Below are 20845 nucleotides of genomic sequence, written 5' to 3'. Positions count from 1 at the left end.
GTAGTTAATCTGAGCTACCTCTCCATTTTAAATGCTTCCCATATTTTAAATGCATTTGTTTCTTGTGAACTGAAGCATACTAACAACACTGAGAAATAGTTTAATTTACTCACATGTCTATTTTCAGAAAAATTTAAAATCTATATCCCCCTTTAAAGATGTTTTCCTGGAAAACTGCATTTCTACACACCACAGGCAAATTCTCTTCTGTTATATAAGTTTACATACAAAACCCTGTAACTGGATTTGTCTGTTTATACTTTGTATCTTCCCTGGACACCGGCTTTTCACTTTTTAAGAATGGTGAAAACTTCATCTTAACTTGAATGACAATGACTTGTACCACATCTTGCTTTGTGTGTAAGAGAGACACTGAAAGGCTCTTATGCTTCCTTCTTCTATACTTCTTCTATACTTCCTTCTAATGTGTTTTATATATTTACATCTCTATAATCCCAAAGTTTCTATGTGTAATGTAAATTTTTTTCACCCAATTTTTCCCAGTCATCCAAAGGCTACAGTTCTTTTTTTTTCTATTTTACTTTTGTGTATATGTGAGCGCATATGCATGCATGTCTGTGTGTGTATTTATGTCTTGTTTGCATGTGTGTGAGTACATGTGGTCTGTTGTGCATATGTGTGTGCAAATGCATGTATGTATGTACACACATGTCTGTGTGCATATGTGTGAGTATATGTGAATACAAGTGTATGTGAGTACACATGAGTGAATGTAAACATGTCTGTGTGTATGTATTTGTACATTTAAGTGCTTGTATGTCTATCTTCATGTGTGTGAGTACATGTGAATGCATGTGTATGTCTTTGGTTGTTTTATCTGGACCTCCTATTTATCCCTATTGGTCAGTTTGTCTAATTCTATGTCAACAACTTCTTATATTTCTGCTTTAAGTCATCTTAGTTACAGAAAGATATCTAACCCAAGGACTCTAACATATAACAAAGAATACTTCAGAGATTTCCTATCCTGTAGAAGCATAAAATTATATTTGCTATACACTCATACAAGCTTAGAGTTGACTCACGGTTGGCAATTCTGATCAATTAACAGACACGTGATCATTAGGAGTAGATTTTCTGGCACACTCAATACATGTTGTCTTTATTATTAAGATGGTCTGTGACAACAGTTTTGCAGAATGTAGAATCACCTGACAGATGGGTCATCTAGGCTTGCCTATAGGAGATTATTTTGATTGCTATAATTGATATGAGAAAAATCTTAATTGTGAATAGGGTCATTCCTTGGGCAAGGAATTCTGGACTGTGTAAGACAGAGAAGGCAATCTGGGAAAGAACAAAGAAGCATTCTCTGCACTTTGTTTCTTGATTGTTGATGTCATGCAGTGATATTTCATTTGTATTTTAATAAATAAAGCTTTCCTGAAGATCACAAAGTAAAACAGCCTCCTTGGCTAGCATTCCGTGGTGACACACATCTTTAATCCCAGTAGTCACACTAGTTTGCATTAGAAACCGGGCCATAGTGGTGCACATTCTGAGGATTCTTGGAGGCAGGATCACCTTTTCAGACTGAGATAAAGGTAAGAGTCAGTGACTGGCTGCTTTGCTTTTCTGACCTTCAGGTTTGAACCTCAATATCAGTCTCTGGACTTTTATTAATTGCGCTACATTTGGCTTCCAATGTGGGGCTTGAACCCACAACCCTGAGATTAAGAGTCTCATGCTCTACCAACTGAGTTATGTGAACAGCTGTTTCAAGTACTGCTGCATTGCCTTGCCTGACATAATAGAATGTACAATGGACTGTGAACAGACATGAACAGTTTCTCCTTTAAGATACTTTTGTCAAGGTACCTTATAACAGCAGCAGGGAAAGAAATCAAGACCTTAGACTACTGACACACCAGACAAAAACCATGTGAACTGAGAACAGTGAAATTCTGAGTGTCTATCAATGACCTTACTGATTTCATCATTCTATAGTAGCTCACATGAAGGTGTCAAGGGATTCTTACATCCATGAGTAAATCTGTGTGTACATATGCAAATGTATATATTTGTACAGTGAAAGCATAGGAAAGGATGTAAACACATTTATTTTTAAATTATGCTGCTTTTCTAGTTTTTCAGAATACACACAAAGACAGAATGTGTGGATCTCTTGAGGCTCACTACCTGTTGTCAAGTGTGCAGGGCTTCCTGCAGCAGGTGGGCTGGCTCCCAGACCTTGATAAAGGAGGTGAAATAATAGCCTGGAACCCTTGCTCTTGGTTCAAGTTTAGGCTTCTGCTAAGGGCTGTATACAAATTTTTACGGCAAATTCCATCTTAAATTTCAAATCAAAATTTTTGAGCTTTTGGGAATTTGATCACTGGAAAGCCCAGAAGTAGAAAATTACTCTTGTGTGGGAACTCAGCTTGATACAGTTATTAGGACATGCAGTCTAACTCATAATGCCAGCTCTAGGTACACCAGTGTCTTGAAGGTGAGATTTCAGAAAAAGGTTTGGCTAATGTTCAAAAGGGAGAGAGAAATAGCATCCAATACAGACTTCCATCACAAGCCCTGAGATTGGTGGAATCCCAAACCCATGGGGCTGGAAATGCACTTTAAAACATGTCTAAGAGCTCACTTGCCCTAAATTAAATACAGTTCTTGGAAAAGAAGACTTGTTTTGAATATTTGCATAGCTCTCTGTGAATAGATTGAACTCAGAGTCAACTGTAGCATCCTTTTATGGAAACTGCAACTTTCAAGTCATTATCTGTAGTAGGAGAGCAGGCTGGGGCCCCTTTTGTTCCATCCCGCCCGGCTAGTTTAGTCCTGAAATAATCACACAGAAACTGTATTAATTAGAGTACTGCCTGGCCCATTAGTTCTAGCCTCTTATTGGCTCTCACATATTAGTTTAAGCCATCTCCATTAATGTGTATCACCGCTGGACTGTGGCTTACCAGCATGAGTTTAACCAGCATCTGTTTCGGGCAGGAGAGCCATGGCATCTGTTTTTCTGCCCTTCTTCCCAGCTTCCAGTTCTGTCTACTTTGCCTATCTAAGTTCTGCCCTATCAAAAGGCCATGGAAGTTTCTTTATTCAACCAATGAAAGCAACACAAACACAGAAGGACCTCCTCCACCAATTATCAAAATCTTTGTGAAGAAAAAAAAAGATACAGGAAACCTCTGAAAACTTTCCTGACCCCAAAGAGCTCAAGCTTTTTTCGGGGCTTCCTGCTCAAGGTGAAGGCATGAACAATGATAATATCTAATGTCTGAAATGTTTTACTAGGTACAAGTGGTGACATATTGCTGTCTATAAACTTCAAAACTCCATGACAAATGTAATAGTATTTTTGTCCTTCAACAGATCATAAAACTGAGACTTCAATACATCAACTTTGCTAAAGATGTATTTTTCAGTAAGAGCACATGAGACTGGAATTGGTTCTGATTTGATTCCAAAGGACACACTATTTTTAAAATATAAATGGGGCATACACCCTGTAAGGCAGCTGGTGTAGGCAACCATGATTTTCACGATGTCTTCTTCCAGATAACCACAATCTTGAATGGAATATTGACCTAAAAATGGACTTTGATGATATGATTACAGTGTGAATCTTTTTAAGTTCTAGTTTGGTTTGTTTGTGTTTTTGAGTCTGGTTTTCATATTTCTCAGGCTAGTCTCAAACTCACTGTATAACCACAGATAACTTTGAGCTACTGACTTTGCCTACAGCTCCCCAGCACTGGGATTACAGACTGTGCCTGACTACACTAAGGCTCTTGTAACAGATCGAGTCTCCTAACTTCTCAGAATGGCCCATATCATCACATGGCCATGAAAGGGGGAGTCATAAAAAAGTCATAAAAGAATGATGTTCTCATTGGAAAGAAGAGGTCAGGAGCCAGGGAATGGGGCCCTGGTGGCTGAGCTGGAGAAGTCAAGCACCAAATCCTCCCTGGAAGAAGCATAATGGAGTCCGGCCAACACCTTGGTTCTAGTGATGAAAGTTCTCTTTAGACTTGTGATCACTAGGGATATAATATAAACTATATTGTGCTGTCTTAACACACTACAGTTGTGATAATTTTTTCGACAGAAATAAAACGTTCAAATAATAACTAAAGAGAATGACTGCCTAAAGTTTAGAATCCAATTTAATGCCTCCAAGTACAAACACTTAACAAATGTCTGTTGAATTGAATTGACAGGATATGACCAATACATAATCAGTTCTTAAATCAGAACATGAACTGCAAAGGGGCTTACATATATTCTGGGTTTATGAAGGTGAAGCAGTATGTGTGCTCTGATAAGCTGAGAGAGATGCTCTCTGTGTGTGTGTGTGTGTGTGTGTGTGTGTGTGTGTGTGTGTGCACTACTCTGTCAAAAAAGACAAACCATATCTTTCAGGGGCAGGCAAGGGCCTCCAGTAATACCCACTTTATTTACCATATGGTCACCAGTGAGCCATGACTCTTGGGAACAGGTTACACACAATGCACCTGTTGACATGCGGAGTCAGTGACCTCTGGCTCCAGGTACCATACAGTTACATGGGGCATTCACCTATTTACTTAGATTTTGGAAGGGGAACACTAAAAATAGACCCCAGGGCCTCTGCACACTGGGTAAGTCGTTTGCCCTTGGGTTATAACCAAAGCCCAGAAAATACTTATTAAATATTTACTAGGCCTGAACAAGACAAACTAGGCTTCTGTCCTCTGAGTTTATAGACAGACAGGGGAGCCAGCAAGCAAATCAATCATTTCAAAGGAATAAGTAGCCAATGAGATTTCTGTTAACAATGTAGGAAGGAGGAGGATGGGGGGTGGGTTGAATCTGGCTGGACACAGAGTCAGTCATTAATCCTTTTGTGGAAAATTAAAAAATATTTTTGAAAATGGCTTACAAATTATTAAAACCATGATCATTTGTGTGACTTGACTATAACGTCCAAATAAAGTTTAAAGTTGTATGAAAATGTGATTGTATGAGCAATATAATTATTGTTTTAGAAAACGCACAGGCACTGAGAAAAACAATGAATAAATGGGACCTCCTGAAACTGAAAAGCTTCTGTAAAGCAAAGAACACAGTCAACAAGACAAAATGGCAACCTACAGAATGGGAAAAGATCTTCACCAACCTCACATTGGACATAAGTCTGATCTCCAAAATACATAAAGAACTCAAGAAATTGATCATCAAAAGAACAAATAATCCAGTAAAAATAAAATGGAGTACAGACCTAAACAGAGAACTCTCCACAGAGGAATCTAAAATGACCGAAAGACACTTAAGAAAATGTTCAACATTCTTAGCCATCAGAGAAATGCAAATCAAAACAACTCTGAGATCCCATCTTACACCTGTAAGAATGGCCAAGATCAAAACCACTGATGACAACTTATGCTGGAGAGGTTGTGGGGTAAAGGGAACACTCCTGCATTGCTGGTAGGAGTGCAAACTGGTACAGCCCCTTTGAATGTCAGTGTGGCAATTTCTCAGAAAATTAGAAAACAACCTTCTTCAAGACCCAGCAATACCACAAAGACATGTGCTCAACTATGTCCATTCTTTCCTTAGGTATCTGTCTATCCGTGTGTCTGTCTGTCTGTCTGTCTCTCTGTCTGTTTCTCTGTCTGTCTGTCTCTGTGTGTGTACATGCATGAATATGCATGCATACATGCCACAGTATGCATGTGGAGGTCAGAGGACCAGTTGTAGGTATAGTTTCTTTCTTTCCACCATGTGAGCTGAGCTCCAGGATTAAACTCAGTCAATGTCTTGGCAGCATATGACCTGATCCACTGAAGCACATCACCTGCCTACTTTTTTCTTACTGTACATTTTCCTCTGTATCCATAATGATGTCATAACCACCATCCCCTGACTATGTACACAGAGAGTTTTTCACCTCTCTAAGTGTTATGACCAGGGTACCTTTTTTCATTTGATTAAAATATAATTATACCACCTCCCTTTTTCTCCATCCTACTTATCGTATCCGCCTTATGGCCTTTTTTCTTTAATTACTATCATTCTATATATTTGCATATATATGCCCATATATATGTATATGCATATGTGTGTGCATGTGTGTATACATATAATATATATGTGCAAATAAATATGTAACTACTACCTGCTGAGTTTATTTGGTGTTGTTGTGTTAAATGTTTTTAGGGCTGACCTCTTGGTATTGGATAACCATGTAGGGAGCTCATCCCTGGGGAAAGACTAGTTCTTTTTTTGCATTAGTCAATTGCCTTGTAGTTCTTTATCTAGGGACATGTTCCACAAAACTTCTCCTATTCACTTTGTCTTGTCAACTGGCATTGCCTTTGTTCAGGACAGGCTAGCCAAACCCTACCAGACTTGGCCTCTGTGTGAGTTACCTACCTCTCACTGAGTGAGTTTTCCTAGCCAGTATATACACCTCACAAGGATCTTCTGAAGTTGGCACATTAGACCCATACAGACTGCACATAAAAACACTTGAACCCAGGAGTAGTTCTGAGTGTAAAGCATTCAGGACCACACAACACCATTTTGTCTCTCAGAAAGCAATATGCCTTAAGAACCATGTCTGAGCCTCCCAGGAGGCGCCAGGAGTCCCAGAGATGCCTTTTTTGCAGGACTGTTCTGCTTCCACGCTGAGTCTCTCCATTCATACTGGGTCTTTGTGCATTATGCCCTTCTAAGGCATGCTTGTAAAACTGCAGGATGCTGATTTCCTTGCACATAATATAATTCTCACAATGGATATTTAAAATTTATGGTCAAATCTCCCACATGAAGGTGGTCTGGCAGGCATAATTTTTTCCTTCTGTACATAAATGACTATTAACGTGTTGGCATTTTGCAGACAGGTTTTGGTGAACTATGATATTTTGCTTAAAATCCTTCCAAGAATAATGTCAGACTTCATAATTGCCTTACCCATGATTATAGGCACAAGTCACTTCCACTCATGCTAAACAGAATTCACAGTGGCCACAGGCAGGACCATGAGCATAAAGCTCAGGCCAGGCAATTTCTTTCTGCAAAACTTTGGGAATGGGCTTAAAAGTGAACAGATCAGACTATAAATATCTCAAGTTGATTTGTGCACACCTAGAAAATTGCTGTGAGAATGGCTTTCAAAGTATCCTACAGATTTGGAACAACTTGGTAGAAACTTTAATATGAAAACAAAGCAGCAATCAAAGATCAAGGAAATAATAAAAAAAATGCACCAGTTTGTGTTTGGGGGCTGTTTAGAGCACAGGTAGCCAAATCTAAACTGTTAAAATCTTCCCTGCAGTCAGTACAAAGTCAGACACATCTGTAGAGTTTATACTTGCACAAACAAATACACGCATGTCCTGGCTTGGATGCCAACCATCCCTCCTGAGGAAACTTCATTATTCTGAGATAATGAAGATTATCTTCATTAGGAAATAATGATGTATTTCCTGATGCTTTCCTTGTGTGTATAAGCATGACAGATGCATGTGATTGGAGGTACATATATGTAGCCATTCGTGTGTGCAGAAGCCAGAGGAGGATGTCATGTGTCTTGCTTTATCATTCCCCAGCTAATTCCCTTGAGACACTGAGCCTGGAGCAAACTCTTGTGGTGTAGAAGGGTCTTCTTTCTATGTGTTGCTTTCATTGGTCAAATAAAGAAACTGCCTTAGCCTTTTGATAGGGCAGAACTTAGATAGGCGGGGAAGACAGGACTGGATGCTGGGAGGAAGAAGGCAGTGAGGCAGACGCCATAATTCTCTGGCCTGAGAAGGATGTAAGTTAGAATCTTCTCGGTAAGCCATGACCCTGTGGTGATACACAGATTACTAGATATGGGTTAAAGCAAGATGTGAGAGTTAGCCAAAAAGAAGCAAGATATAATGGGCCAGGTAGTGTTTAAATGAATACAGCTTCTATGTAATTATTTCAGGGGTTAAGCTAGTCAGGTGGCAGGATGCAGTCCACTCCTCCTCCTACTACACTCTTGCTTCTGCCTCCTACATCATACTGGAGTTAAAGGTACACACAGCCCCAGGCAGCATTTAGCATGAGTCCTGAGGATGCAATCATCCTTGTGCTTGCCCAACAAGCACTCTTATCCCTAAGCAATCTCCCCAGACCCAACATGTCTTTTCTTTATGCAATGATTCCCACAGAAATAACTGCTAGTAAACTGTGGGATACTTCGAATTGCTCAACCTTTGAGGGTGGAGGTGTAGTGCAGTGGAAGGACACATGCCACACAGATGTGGGGTCTTGGGCTGGAGCCCCATTACTACAAAAACTTTGTAAACCTCTTGATCAAAAAAAGAAAAAACGGTTGTTTGTTCTAAGCCACTGGTTTGCCTTCCCATCTACTAACCTTCCAAGGAGCAGGAAAAGTAGTTCAGGGAGGAGAAAACTCAGATGTGTTTGCTCCCAACTCCATTGCTCATTCAGTGCAAATGAGCAGGTTTATGTAGAGAACTGCAGACCAGTTGTTGTCAACTCAAGAATCTGGGGTGAAAATAGAGCAAGAGAGGGAGGGAGAGAAAGAAGGAGGGAGTGGGAGACAGACAAACAGAGATACAGAGAGATAGAGAATCAACCACTGGGTTTATCATGCAATTCACAGTTCTGCTAAGAGTTTTATCCCAAGTTTTCCTGTTGCCAGTAAGTCTTGGGTACCAACACACAGAGATGATTTCTGACACATAATTAACAGAGAACATACTTCCAGTCCTGCAACTTTGAGTAAAAACACTTTTCCTAGATGGGTTTTCTGTCTTCAACTATAAAAACAAGTGTTGGACTGAGCTGCTGAAGTACCGCCCAACACTAACATTACATACTTACTGACTGCTTTGGCTTACAAGGAATATGTTGCTCCCTAGAACAGCTTGGTAAGTGAGAAAACTTGCAAGGAAGTTGGTGGACACCAAGGATATCCAGTCATTGCCTGACATGTCATATGTACCAGGTGTGAGGTCTGTTTCCATTATTGTTCGTCTTTCTCTTGCTTCTCAAAGCTCATCTTTCGTTCCATTCCTTTCTGGTACTCCTCAGTACCAACACACATATATGTACAACACACAATACTTAGGCACACATATACACACACAATACACAGGCATACATACACACACATACACGCACTCAACACACAAGCATATAATACAATACACAGAGATGCACACCACACACACACACATTTTCACCATGAAGGTAAGATCCTGGCAAGCTAACATTTACCTTAAACCCAGACTAGGCAAGTGATTGTAGCCTGAATCTGAGAGTGGCAACTTCAGGGACCTAGGGACAGTTACCACCCACAAATAGGCAGAGTGAGGTGTCAGCCTTTGCCCCCCAAAGCCAACCACAAAAGTTCAAAGTTGTTAAGGCTGCTTTTCCTCAGACAAGACTTCACCCTGATCTTTGAAGTGTTTAGTCTTTAGATGCAGGTATTCCCGTTCAGGCAGCTTCAATGCGCAAGCCACAGGAACTCACAACATGCAGGTGAGTTGTGAGAATACTCGGGATAATGTTTGTTCGTTTTGGACTCCAGGTACATCAGGTAGACGTGTGCTTTTGTGTGGCTAGCTTTTATGAACCCTGGAAGGTGAACAGTTGGCTGGTTGTCATTTCTGAGATGATGTATTAATATTCTGAAAACAAGGCACTGTATGTATAGAGACCTGACTTACTTGGGATCTCACATCACACATTCTTTTTCATTACTTTCCCGGAGTCAGCAGCAGAGTCAGACAATGCTCTCATAGAGGAGATATGACATGGGTTTGCAAGTCAAATCTCGATAGGCCCCAGTTCTGCCCTTTGCTACTTTCAAAAGATCTGACGATTTTGGACCTTCATCTTTCCAGTATGAAAAAAGAAATTCTTCCCTATGTGTAATCAAGGTCTTCTCCCGTTTCCAGGCTGGAGGCCCCAGGCTCACACTTTTGACTCTTACCTTCACTGTGCTCTGGTCCTCTCTGTGCAGCCTTCCAGTACCTTCCCCACATCCCAAACCCACTGCTGTAGGAAATCTTACAGTTTGTGGTTACCCGCCTACTGGGGTGTGGCCTCTCAGACCATGTATGCTGAAGGAAGGCCTGCTTCTTCCCCTTCTTCCCTGGCTGCTTTTTTGGGTTGCTGAATTGCTGGATTCAATCTCTGTTCTCCATTTAAGCAGAGAATTCTGATTTGTGAGCTTACCCCTATATAAATAGCCATCTATTTCTCAATTCTGAGCTAGTGTGGGATTTCTTTTAAGCGTCTGTTCCACATCCCACTCCTGCTCTCCCTCCCCCACCCCGAGCTTTGCCCTCAAGGGTCACATCTTTAACTGATTCTCTCCAGTAGCATTCATTTTCGTCATCATCCAAACTCCTTTCACCTGTAACTCCTCCGTGTCATCCTGCACTGCAAGTGATCACCTGTTCTCACCAGAGCCTAATGTGAGTTGGAAGGAGTGAGATTATTCAAGGAGAACTCTCTGAAAAACTGTGTATATTTCTAGTTTTGCTTGGGTCGCAGATCATCCCATACATAAAACCATACAATCTCCCTGCGTTGAGATCAAATATTCATGCAAAACAATTCAAATTTTGAAAAGAATATACTTTTGATGGTCACCAATTTCAACATCCACAACCAGGAATCTCTTCTACTCTGCAGCTTAAATAACGACAGCTTCAAGAATTAAGATATTGCGAGCATGACATGTCACTGCCGCTTCCTCTTGTACCCAAAATGTGGCCCCAGCTCCAACTGCTAATTAGATTCTGCTCCAACTCTGCTTCGGGCGACATCTAGACTTGATTTTTGAGGCACATGGATTCACTAAGGTACACAGAGGGCCCAGGAGTGTTTCTTGTCAAAGCTTGTTTGAGTGATAAAGCCAGCTCTTGGAGCAGATAAGGAATGCCCTTCTGGGGCAATCCATTTCAATATCTGTCCAGCATGGGCTTCTGTGGAGATTTATTTGTGTTGAGTTCCCATGATGTCACTTAAAGGTGGTGATCTGGAAAGAGAATTGGAGAGAAGTGTTTGGGGAAATTAGCCTGACAAATGATTGGTCAGGGGGCGGGGGAGGTATGTGAGGGACATAGCTCTGGCCATCCTTTCTTGCATGGCCTGTATGACCAATCACCAATTGCTTATAACCTTTCAGGGTTCATAAAAACTAGACACACAAAGGCACAAGTGTACCTGATGTACCTGGAGTCCAAAAAGAACAAACATTATCCCGAGTATAAAACATCTTTGTGTGTACTTAAGGAGCTCTATCTGTAAAGCTTCAAAAACTTTGTGATGTGGCCAGAAATTAGTTTGAAGAACAACACGAATGTTGTCTGGCTGGACAGTAACTTGAGAAGACAAGCAAAGGGCAGGATGCAGGAGATGCGCAAAGGAAGCCATTTTGAGGTCGAGTCAAACAAGGCCCAAGAATCTCAGTTACCCTGTCGGTCCACAGTCCTCATCTCCCTCAGGTATGATGGCAAAGCCAAGGGAAAACCTTTCAAGTGCTCACTCTTATCTCCAACGTATTCGAGACACCACTTTGCCTTGAAACTGTTTTGAAGAGTTGTTTTCTAAAATAAGAATGGTTGAGATGGGAATTACGGTGTGACTTCCCCCAAAGCTTTGTAGATCTCTGCAACAGGTGAGAACGGCTTTAAAATACCAAAGCAAATCAAACAGACAGAACACATGATTTAGCTTCACAATGGTTTTCTGGTAGGCAGCTCCAGACAAAGACCAAGGCCATTCCCTTCCGCTGCAGGCCTTCTGCCTATGCCATCTCCTGTGGGTCCCTTCATCTGTGCCCTCACCTTCCAACCTTTCCCCCTTCACCAAGGGGTGCCTCTTCCCACTGCTCAAGAGCTGAATTCAGTAAGGAGTCACCTCAAGACCCATTTAGTAGCACTGCCCTCCCTGGGAGAAATAGCTTCCTCCCAGCAGAGAAACAGCAGGAAACAAGGGAAGGAAAATTAAAGACTACTAAAATTTATATTACGGAAACTATGGAGAGTCCAGACTTGTGAAATTTCAACAAGATGAGAACTACATAATTTTTCTTACGAGTCAAAAATAGAGTGTTCAGGAAGCCCTGCCCTGTGAGCGAATCACAGTAAAAGGCAGAGATGGTTAGAAATGTTACCGACACTCAGGCCTTCGTTCCTTCAGACATTGGAATGTGCTCTCCAGAGGCCAAAGACCTGCCCCAAAAATGAAGGGGAGAAACAGGCAGTATGAACAACGTATACCAACCTTACTGTTTATCATCAGAGTCGAAGTCAAAGTCTGTAACTATCGCTCAGAGGCCTCCCTAGTCCTTCCCTTCCCCAGTCTCTCCTCCTCTTGCTGCTTCCAGCTACCTTGGCTTTAGCTGGTCCTTGAACACGCCAGCCTTTCTTCTTTGCGTGGAACAAACTTCTCCCAAACTCCTGATGGCTCACCTCCTCTGGCTCTCCCAGGCTTCCAGTCTCTGCCCCACACCCTTACAAAATTGCAAACCACTTACACCTGGCATTCTTTGGATTCGAGTGCTTTTTATTTTTTTAAATTGTTTTTTTAACTATCTATTTTTTTCTCTGCTCCCCTTTGTTCCTCCTCCACTCCTTTTAGCCTCTACCATGATCCCCATCCTCCCAATTTACTCAGGAGATCTTAGTTTTTTTGTTTGTATGTTTGTTTTTTGTTTTGTTTTGTTTTGTTTTTACTTACCATGTATATTAGATCCAGGTATGCCTTTCTTAGGGTCCTCTTTGTTGTCTAGGTTCTCTGTGATTGTGAATTGTAGGCTGGTTTTTCTTTGTGTTTTGTCTAAAAGCCACTTATGAGTGATTATTTATTGTATTTGTCTTTCTGGGTTTGGGTTACCTCACTCAATATGATGTTTTCTAGATTCATCCATTTGCCCACAAATTTCAAGATGTCGGGGTTTTATTGTTTTGTTTTTTTGCTATGTGGTGCTTCATTATGTAAATGTACCAAATTTTCTTTATCCATTCTTTGGTCAAGGGCCTTTTAGCAATTAGGTGGTTTCCAGGTTCTGACTATGACAAACAATGCTGCTATAGTTGAGCACATGTTCTTGGATGATTGAGCATCCTTTGGGTACATACCCCAAAAATGGTAGAATGGCCAGGATTTGGGTGTTTTTCGTGTTCTTTCCATCAGAATGCTAGCTGCAGGAACTCAGAGAGGACTGCTGTCTGCTGCTGCGTTCAGAGTGATTGAAGTGGAGCATGGTTGTTTTACTGCTCAAAATTCAGTTGTTTAGCAGAGGAGCTTGTGACAGGTTGACCGAAGCCGTCTGGATGGATCACGGTCCTTCTCTGCCTCTTGCCGAAATGCATTCTGGGATATGAACTGGGGACTTTATGCAAATGAGGCCCTCTCCTACATGCTCTTGAGTGTGAAATCAATTGGGGAGGTTCCATTACCAGATGTTGCTCATGCAGGATCAATGCAGTTCTTACAGGATCGCAGGGCTTGGAGATTTCTCTAGAGGAACAATTATACACTGTGTCTTAAAGTGACTGCAGGACATAGAACACTCTTCTCTCAGCCACCTGGGAAACAATGCCACTCTGGTTCCCTAACTATGGCAAACAAGTACCTGTGGGCAAATGCGGAAGAGAGTTCTGGCGAAAATGAACTGTGTTAAACTTGCTAATTATGCTGGGATTCAGAAGTGTACATGTGTTCTCCATGTCTTTAACATGCTATAGGAATTAGATGCAATTCCTCTTTACCATTTTCTAGAAAATCTTTTAGGCCTTAAAATTGCTTTGAGTCCTCAAGAATGTGAATGGAACTCAGAAACAGGTGCAGATATCATTACACTGGAAGAAACTAAAGGGACAGTCACCTCCCAGAATGTGGGCACTCAGAGAGAGACATGGGAAATTAAGAAAGACAAGCATTAGATTTGAGATAGAAGCAATTTTGTACTCTGAGACTCAGAACTAAACGGCATCCTGGAATCTCCATCACCCTGTTGAATGCAGCATTCAAGCTGGCTTCCATCCAAGCAGGTTTAGTGGGAAAAGTATTAACGCCTGCAAGGTGGTCCCACAGCAAGGTCCCCGAGGACAGAGGCTCCAGTATAGCTGGGGACTGCAGGAGGAACAGGGTTGATTCAAACGTGCCAGAGCTTGCTGGTTAGTGACAAGGCACTATATCACATAACAAGCTGCTGCTTTAGAATGGGACACGGTGCAGCAATGATTCAAACCCAAAGGTCCCACAGATGGCCATGGAACAAGTGAGCAGGGCTGTCCTTGGAGAACATAATCTACATACCAGAACAGGCATGGGTTTGTTTGGGTTTAAGCCCATGGCAACAAAGTTTTAGCTTTGCAGCTCTCAGAACAGCTGTATTGAAGGGGCCTTGAGGAAGGGAGGTCATGGGGTTCCCCGACACCCAACTCTGAGCTCTGTTGCATTACATCTTCAAACAGTGCCTAAGTGTTAAACCTTCAGTTCATTTGCAAAAGACAGCTAAGAAAACAAAACAACCCCCAGGACCTCCCCACTACCTTTCCCCTGCCCTCCACCACACACACACACACACACACACACACACACACACACTAAGGCTGTGGTCAGTGTTTCATTTTACCAGGAGAAAAGCAAGTTTCAACAGTTTGGAGGTGAAAGTGGAGGAAATCAGCTTGTTAGCATTGAGGCAGGGAAAGACCAAAGATAAAGATTATAATTCAGAACAGAAACCAACCTGTTCTTAAAGAGAAGCCAGTGTCATTGCGGGAATTTGAGTGGCTGTGTATCATACAGCACAGGTTCATGGTGCTTTTCATGTTAGCATAGGAGACATTCACAAGACCTTCCAGCAACGTGGGCGACCAAAGTTGGCGTTCCTTTCCTTGTTTGCCAAGTTAAAACTACCTTTCTCTAAAAGATCAAGAAGCCCACGACAGGTCCTCTCTGCCCCTTTGCTCAGATGTTAGATTCTGAATAGGATATACCAAGAATTGCTAATCAGTGTGGAGACCACCGAGGGAGCTTACAAAGAAGTGCTTTTGTTAGGGGAGCTATTCCTGTGATAAAACACCATGACCAAAAGCAACTTGCAGAAGAAAGCTTATTTTAGCGTCCGGTTTCATATCACAGTCCATCCGGAGGCCATGATGGAAAGCTACTTAATGCTTGCTTCTCCTGGCTTGCTCAGTCTTTTCTATAGAGTTCAGGTATACCAGCTCAGGGATGGGACCAATCACAGCAAGCTAGATCCTCCCACATCAGTCATTGATCCAGAAAATTCATCACAGGTTTGACAACAAGGCAATCTAATGGGGAGCATTTTCTCTGTTGAAATCTCCTCTTCCAAAACGTCTCTGATTTATGTAAAGTTAACATAAAAATAGCCCGTACAAGAAGAAAGCACTGGTCAGAGCTGCTAAAATACCACGTTTAGAGCAAGAAAAATACCTGGCAGCCTGCAGAATTCATCACTGTGCCTTTCACTGAAGATGCCTATGTCCTGATGCATGAAGTTTAAGGATAGGGATGGTCATAAAAGGTTGGGAGGCTACAGTACTAAAAATGGTAGGGGAAACAATGCCATTTGCGATTGAACCAAATTTCAAACTCTTCTTTGGGTTCATGACCATAGCAGGCATTTGGAGTTCTGGTTCGGGCAAATCTGCCAACTCTTTCATTCTTCACCCCCACACTGCCATAAAACTCTGCAAAGAAAAGCACAGGGGGAGAAACCTTGTGAAATTCCCAATGTAGATTGTATTTTTCTAAGCCTCTAACTTTCAGAAGTCTAAGTGTGAATTCTCTGATTTTAGCAGACACAAAGGGGAAAGATATTAATCACCACCAGCAGGTTAGGAAGGGCTTCATTGTGTTGTTTCAGGATGCCCAAGCCCTCCGTGGTGTCAGAGCAGGTCACCTGGGCCTTGTTAGAAATGCAATTATATGCACCCTGATCCTCATCTCACTTACTAAATAAAGCTGTTTGGAGAAGTATCCCAGCTTCTCATGGAAAAAGAACTCCAAGGCATTCGTTCTGGCAAGAAGCGGTGGTATAGATTGTTGAAGGGCTTCTTAGGGGGCTGGTTCAGCTGCTGAGTGGCAGAATATGCTTCACCAGTAAAGAGGCATATTCTGTTCTGCTCCAGACCTACTACTTCAGAAGGTCTGGGGTTAAAGCCAGCAATGCAGTGCATGCAAAACACCCTCCAGCAGCTTTGAGTACACTCTACACTGGTCTAAAACAAACAAACAAACAAACAACAATAAAAAAACAGGCATGGCAAGGAACAGATACCCTACAAGAAAGGAAGAATAAACCCCCTTTCCAAACTGCATTATGTAGAAAAGGTATTCTTGAAGTTGTGTGGTGGCTCAGATAACAAAGAAACAATTTAGGCAGGACTTACAACCTGAGTGATATTCAGATTCTCATATCTACAAGGTGGCAGGAGAGAAAGAACTCCAGAGAGTTGTATTTTGATCTTGGACTGTGGTGTGTACATATGCACGCACACACACACACACACACACACACACACACACACACACAACTAATTAAAGGAAAAGAAGAAGAGGTGTCCATCATGTAAAGTCCTGATAGGTCAAATGTCTTTGGAAAATCTGTATTGCAACTACTAATTATTTTAAATTAGGGGCAAAACTATGCAGCTAACGTGCACATTATGAATCTCCAAGGTAGATGGTTGATGTAACCTGAAATTTATGCAGGGATCACTAAACTCAGTTTTTACATATTCCATAAGATTCTTTCCTGAACACAGGATTAGATCTTTTGTTTTATGTATAATGCCTCTTTGTTTTCTAGTAGACAGGGATGCGTGGGTTTCTTGGTGTTTTAGAGACACGCTACCTCACATAAACGTTGAACCTTTGTTGAACACTGGTACTCACTCCTCCAAGAGGGTCAGGGGACTTGAGTAAGGGAATGCAAGTTCAACCAGCTCTTCCACTTTCCCAAGGTCCCAAGTTTCCTAAACATGAGAAGATCAATTTAAAACAAAACTAAACAAAATACACTTCAATCAACTGGCACAAATCCTTGGGAAGTCTCAAACATCACTCTGGAAATGCTAGAGAGCAGAAATGATGATTAGTCACTAGATGAGTCTAGGTTGAGAATTTTATGTGTTTGAACTGGAGACACTGGTAAGCAGTTTGGTTGGGGTTGCCATTCCAAGGGCTGTGCTGAGGGCAGAACAGAGCCAGGGGACAACAGCCTTTGGAGAGTCCCATCTCTGCCGGCAGTTTTCTTTCATCATGACCTTTCTCTTCTTTCTCTGTTCCCAAAGTGCTCAGCGTCTCTGTTGTGTACAATTTGACTGATATTTTTTTTTAAAAAAACAACAGTATTGGTTTGCATATGATTCAAATTGTTGGCCTAGCCTATAGGAGACTTATGCCTAAATTCCTCCAAGTGAAGTAAACATACAAATGCCAAGGCCTCTCCTGTGTTCTTGTAAATAACATCTTCTCCACTCAGCATATGATTTGCATATTTAGGCATGATTCCTGTACTGGTTATAGATTCCAGTTTGACATCAGTGTAAGCCAGTCTTGATCATGTTCTGGTGGTTCTTCATCATACTGCTATATGAGATTTATTAGTTGAATGACTAAATTTTATTACCACCCTTTCAAGAGACTCTTCAGTGATTCTTTCGTATAAAAAGGGAAGGGTGTAAGATATGGCACGAGAGAGATTTTGGTGGGTTCCATGGCAAGTGAGGAACACGGGTGGGAAACAGAATACATCATGCAAAGAGAGCTTGAGTATGGAGTTTTATTTAGGAAGAGGGTATTAGGAGGGTAGTGTGGAGAAAGGGAGAGATAGAGAGAGAGAGTTAAAGAGACAGGGTACCATCTGCTATACAGACCTGCAGAGGGCATAATGTCCTGTGCCAGGGTATGCCTGAAAACGAACAAAGGAGAAATGATAGTTCACAATGGTGTAGCTACTGAGAAGTTGTCCTTGTGTCCTTATTCAAGTGAATAAAGCCACCTAGTATCTTGTAGCAGCCTGAACTAAATGCAGTGGTCCATGAACACACGTACATGACATGAAAGGAAGAGGGAGTCATGGCAGAAAGGAAGGGAAAGGATTGAGAAGAGAACGGGGAATGTTATCAAAATACAGTGTGTGTGTGTGTGTGTGTGTGTGTGTGTGTGTGTGTGTAATTGTGAGAAAATAATTTACAAAACAATTCATCAGGGCATGGGCGGTGTACAGCTATGATCTCAGAACTCAGGATGGAGAGACTGTAGAGACAAGAGGATCAGAAATTCAAGGCCATTTCTGGCTTTGGATATATAGCAAGTCTGAGGTTGGCTGGCGTTATGCAAGTTCCTGTCTCAAAAATCAAACTGAAAAAAAAAATATTTCGGAGTAAGTAATTAACCCGGTTGCTCATCCCTGGAGCTCAAGCAGACACTCTGAGTTGTCGATGCCAACAGGAGCAGTTAAGGCTTCTAAAGCATAATGGATACAATAGAATCCAAACCACCAATTCCGCCAGTGTTATTTTAGCTTCAGTCAGATTAAGAGCCTAAACACTTAGGATTTAAGTCATAGCAGCCCGTTCACATATTTCACAATGTCTCATTTTCTGAACAAAGGATTAACAAGTTGAATGTAAGAAGCAGGTGTGAGCATACTCAATAGGTCAAATCCTTAACACCATCCAGACAAGTCTATAATTTCTGGGCACAGGACATAACATGCGTGAATTTTGTTTCGATGTCTTCCAGAGTGATAGTTTAGAAAGTCGCAGAGTCATATCCTACCCAGACATCCACTCCTATGGCAGAAGTGTCAGCTGATGATTGAGGGCTCATGCAAAACAGATGTGGAGGCAGCTGGGTTTTCCAGCTTTGCTTCGGCGGACTTAGCACTGGTGTGAGCCATTATGAAGCAGCAGAGCTTTCATTTTGATTGAATAAAACCAGGATCTATGCAACCTTGTCAGTAGAGTCTGCAGCTTTGCTCCCTCTGCTGTTCCCATCTTTCAGTCTCGTACTGGCATCTAAATTCCTCGCACAGGTAAGGTAACATTACTGGGTGTCAACCATGCTGACTTCTTTTCTACCATCTTATACCCAGCATCGTGGACTTCGGTGTGAGGAGGCAATATTAATTGCATTTATTTCCTGCAGTTTTCTAATTAGTTAACGAGCGCGTTTGGTGTTATGCACACTTCAAGCCATCCCTCTCTCATGAGTCCTGTGGCTTTTTAGCTCCACAGCATGTGGACTGTGAAATGTAGCAAAAACACAAAGGACAGCAAATGGCACATTGCAGAGAGGACTCTCGCATCACAAATACCCTTGAAGAACAGATGGTCCAATGAAAGACTCCCAAATATTGACATCTGTGCAGCAGGCAACTGCACGTCGGGCAGATACAGCATTCAGGGCTGCGTGTTCCATCAAAGCCGTGCCTTTCTTGACACCGGCATGACTATTAATGTATATACAGCTCTTATTCGTAAGAGGGACTCCAAGTAAACGTATTTCTCCCTAGTCTAGTAAAAAGTCTGACTCTCAGATTTTCCAGGTAGTAGGTGTATATTCTTAGAAAAGAACTTCTCAGGGTTATTTCATTTCCTAATTTCTAATAAGAATGAAAAATACATGAGTATCAATGTTTGGGACAATAATTTAAACTGGCCTTCAGAGAAACTGTATTTCGATCGTATTCTATAGGTTCACCATCATATTGATATGAGGATGAAATTTATTGGTAAAAAGAGTAAACTTTATTACAGGTCATGAGTGCTTTGAATCACTAGTGTTTCTCAAATAACAGGTAAGACACCACCTAAACTACAACATGTCCACAACGAATCAAATCCTGATTAGACAAGTCTTGATTTACCCTCTCACCTTTTCTTAGAGAGGGGACAGGACTGTGCAAGTGATTAATGTGGATATGGAATGTGAACAGATGTTCACGCTGAATACTCCAGGACACTGAAGTCATTATTAGGTAACAAATGCTTCAACCCTTCCCACACATGGAAACCAATGCGTGCAAACACTTCTTAGGTCATGTCCTAGTACACATCTAACTAGTTTCTTCAGTAATCAGAACTACCCAGTTATACTAGACATCTGAAGGGTAGACTGAAAAATACTTTAGTGCAATGTGGCCACTTCTTTGTATATTGAAAGCACGTTATCAAAGGATTTCTGGCAATAAAGAACAAGGTAGGTTTTGTTGTTGTTGTTTGCTCCTTCCCTTTGTCTTTCCCTTCCCTTCTTCTGTTCCCTTCCCATCCCTTCCTTTCTTCCCTTCTCTTTCCTTTCCTTCCTTTCCCTTCCCTTCCATAATCCAGACTGGTCTTGGTTCTCTATGGAAGACAAAAGACACCTTCAGCCTTTGAGCCTCCTGATTTTCTACCTCCCCAGTACTGGGATTATAGGCACGTACCACTATGCTTGAGCTCAAATCTAGGGCTTCATGAAATTCTAGGAAAGGATTCTACCAATTGAGCCACATCTCTATCCCCTTCTTTCTTTTTAAAATTTTTAAAATAAGGTCTTACTTCAAAGTAGCCCAGGTTGGCCTAGAATAAGGTCACAATGTCCTTAAAATCATGGCAATTCTCCCAGTCTCCTGAGTACCAGGATTCCAGGTGTGAGCTCCCACACCGGGCTAGGATTTCTTGTGCAACTGTGTTTCTGTGATGTTAAACCCAGGCCTTTGGTGTGCTAGGGAAGTGAGCTCCAGCCTCAGCTTGTTTGGCTTTACAGTTCATCAATATGCACAATGTTCGGTGTTATGGACATCAGTGTAGTGGAGAATTTTGTTTTCCTTTGAGTCCAGGGTCAGTGA

Source organism: Myodes glareolus, chromosome 17 (genome assembly GCF_982192425.1).
Source record: "Myodes glareolus chromosome 17, mMyoGla1.1, whole genome shotgun sequence".
Taxonomy (NCBI): Eukaryota; Metazoa; Chordata; class Mammalia; order Rodentia; family Cricetidae; genus Myodes; species Myodes glareolus.
Note: the sequence above shows the minus strand (reverse complement) of the source record.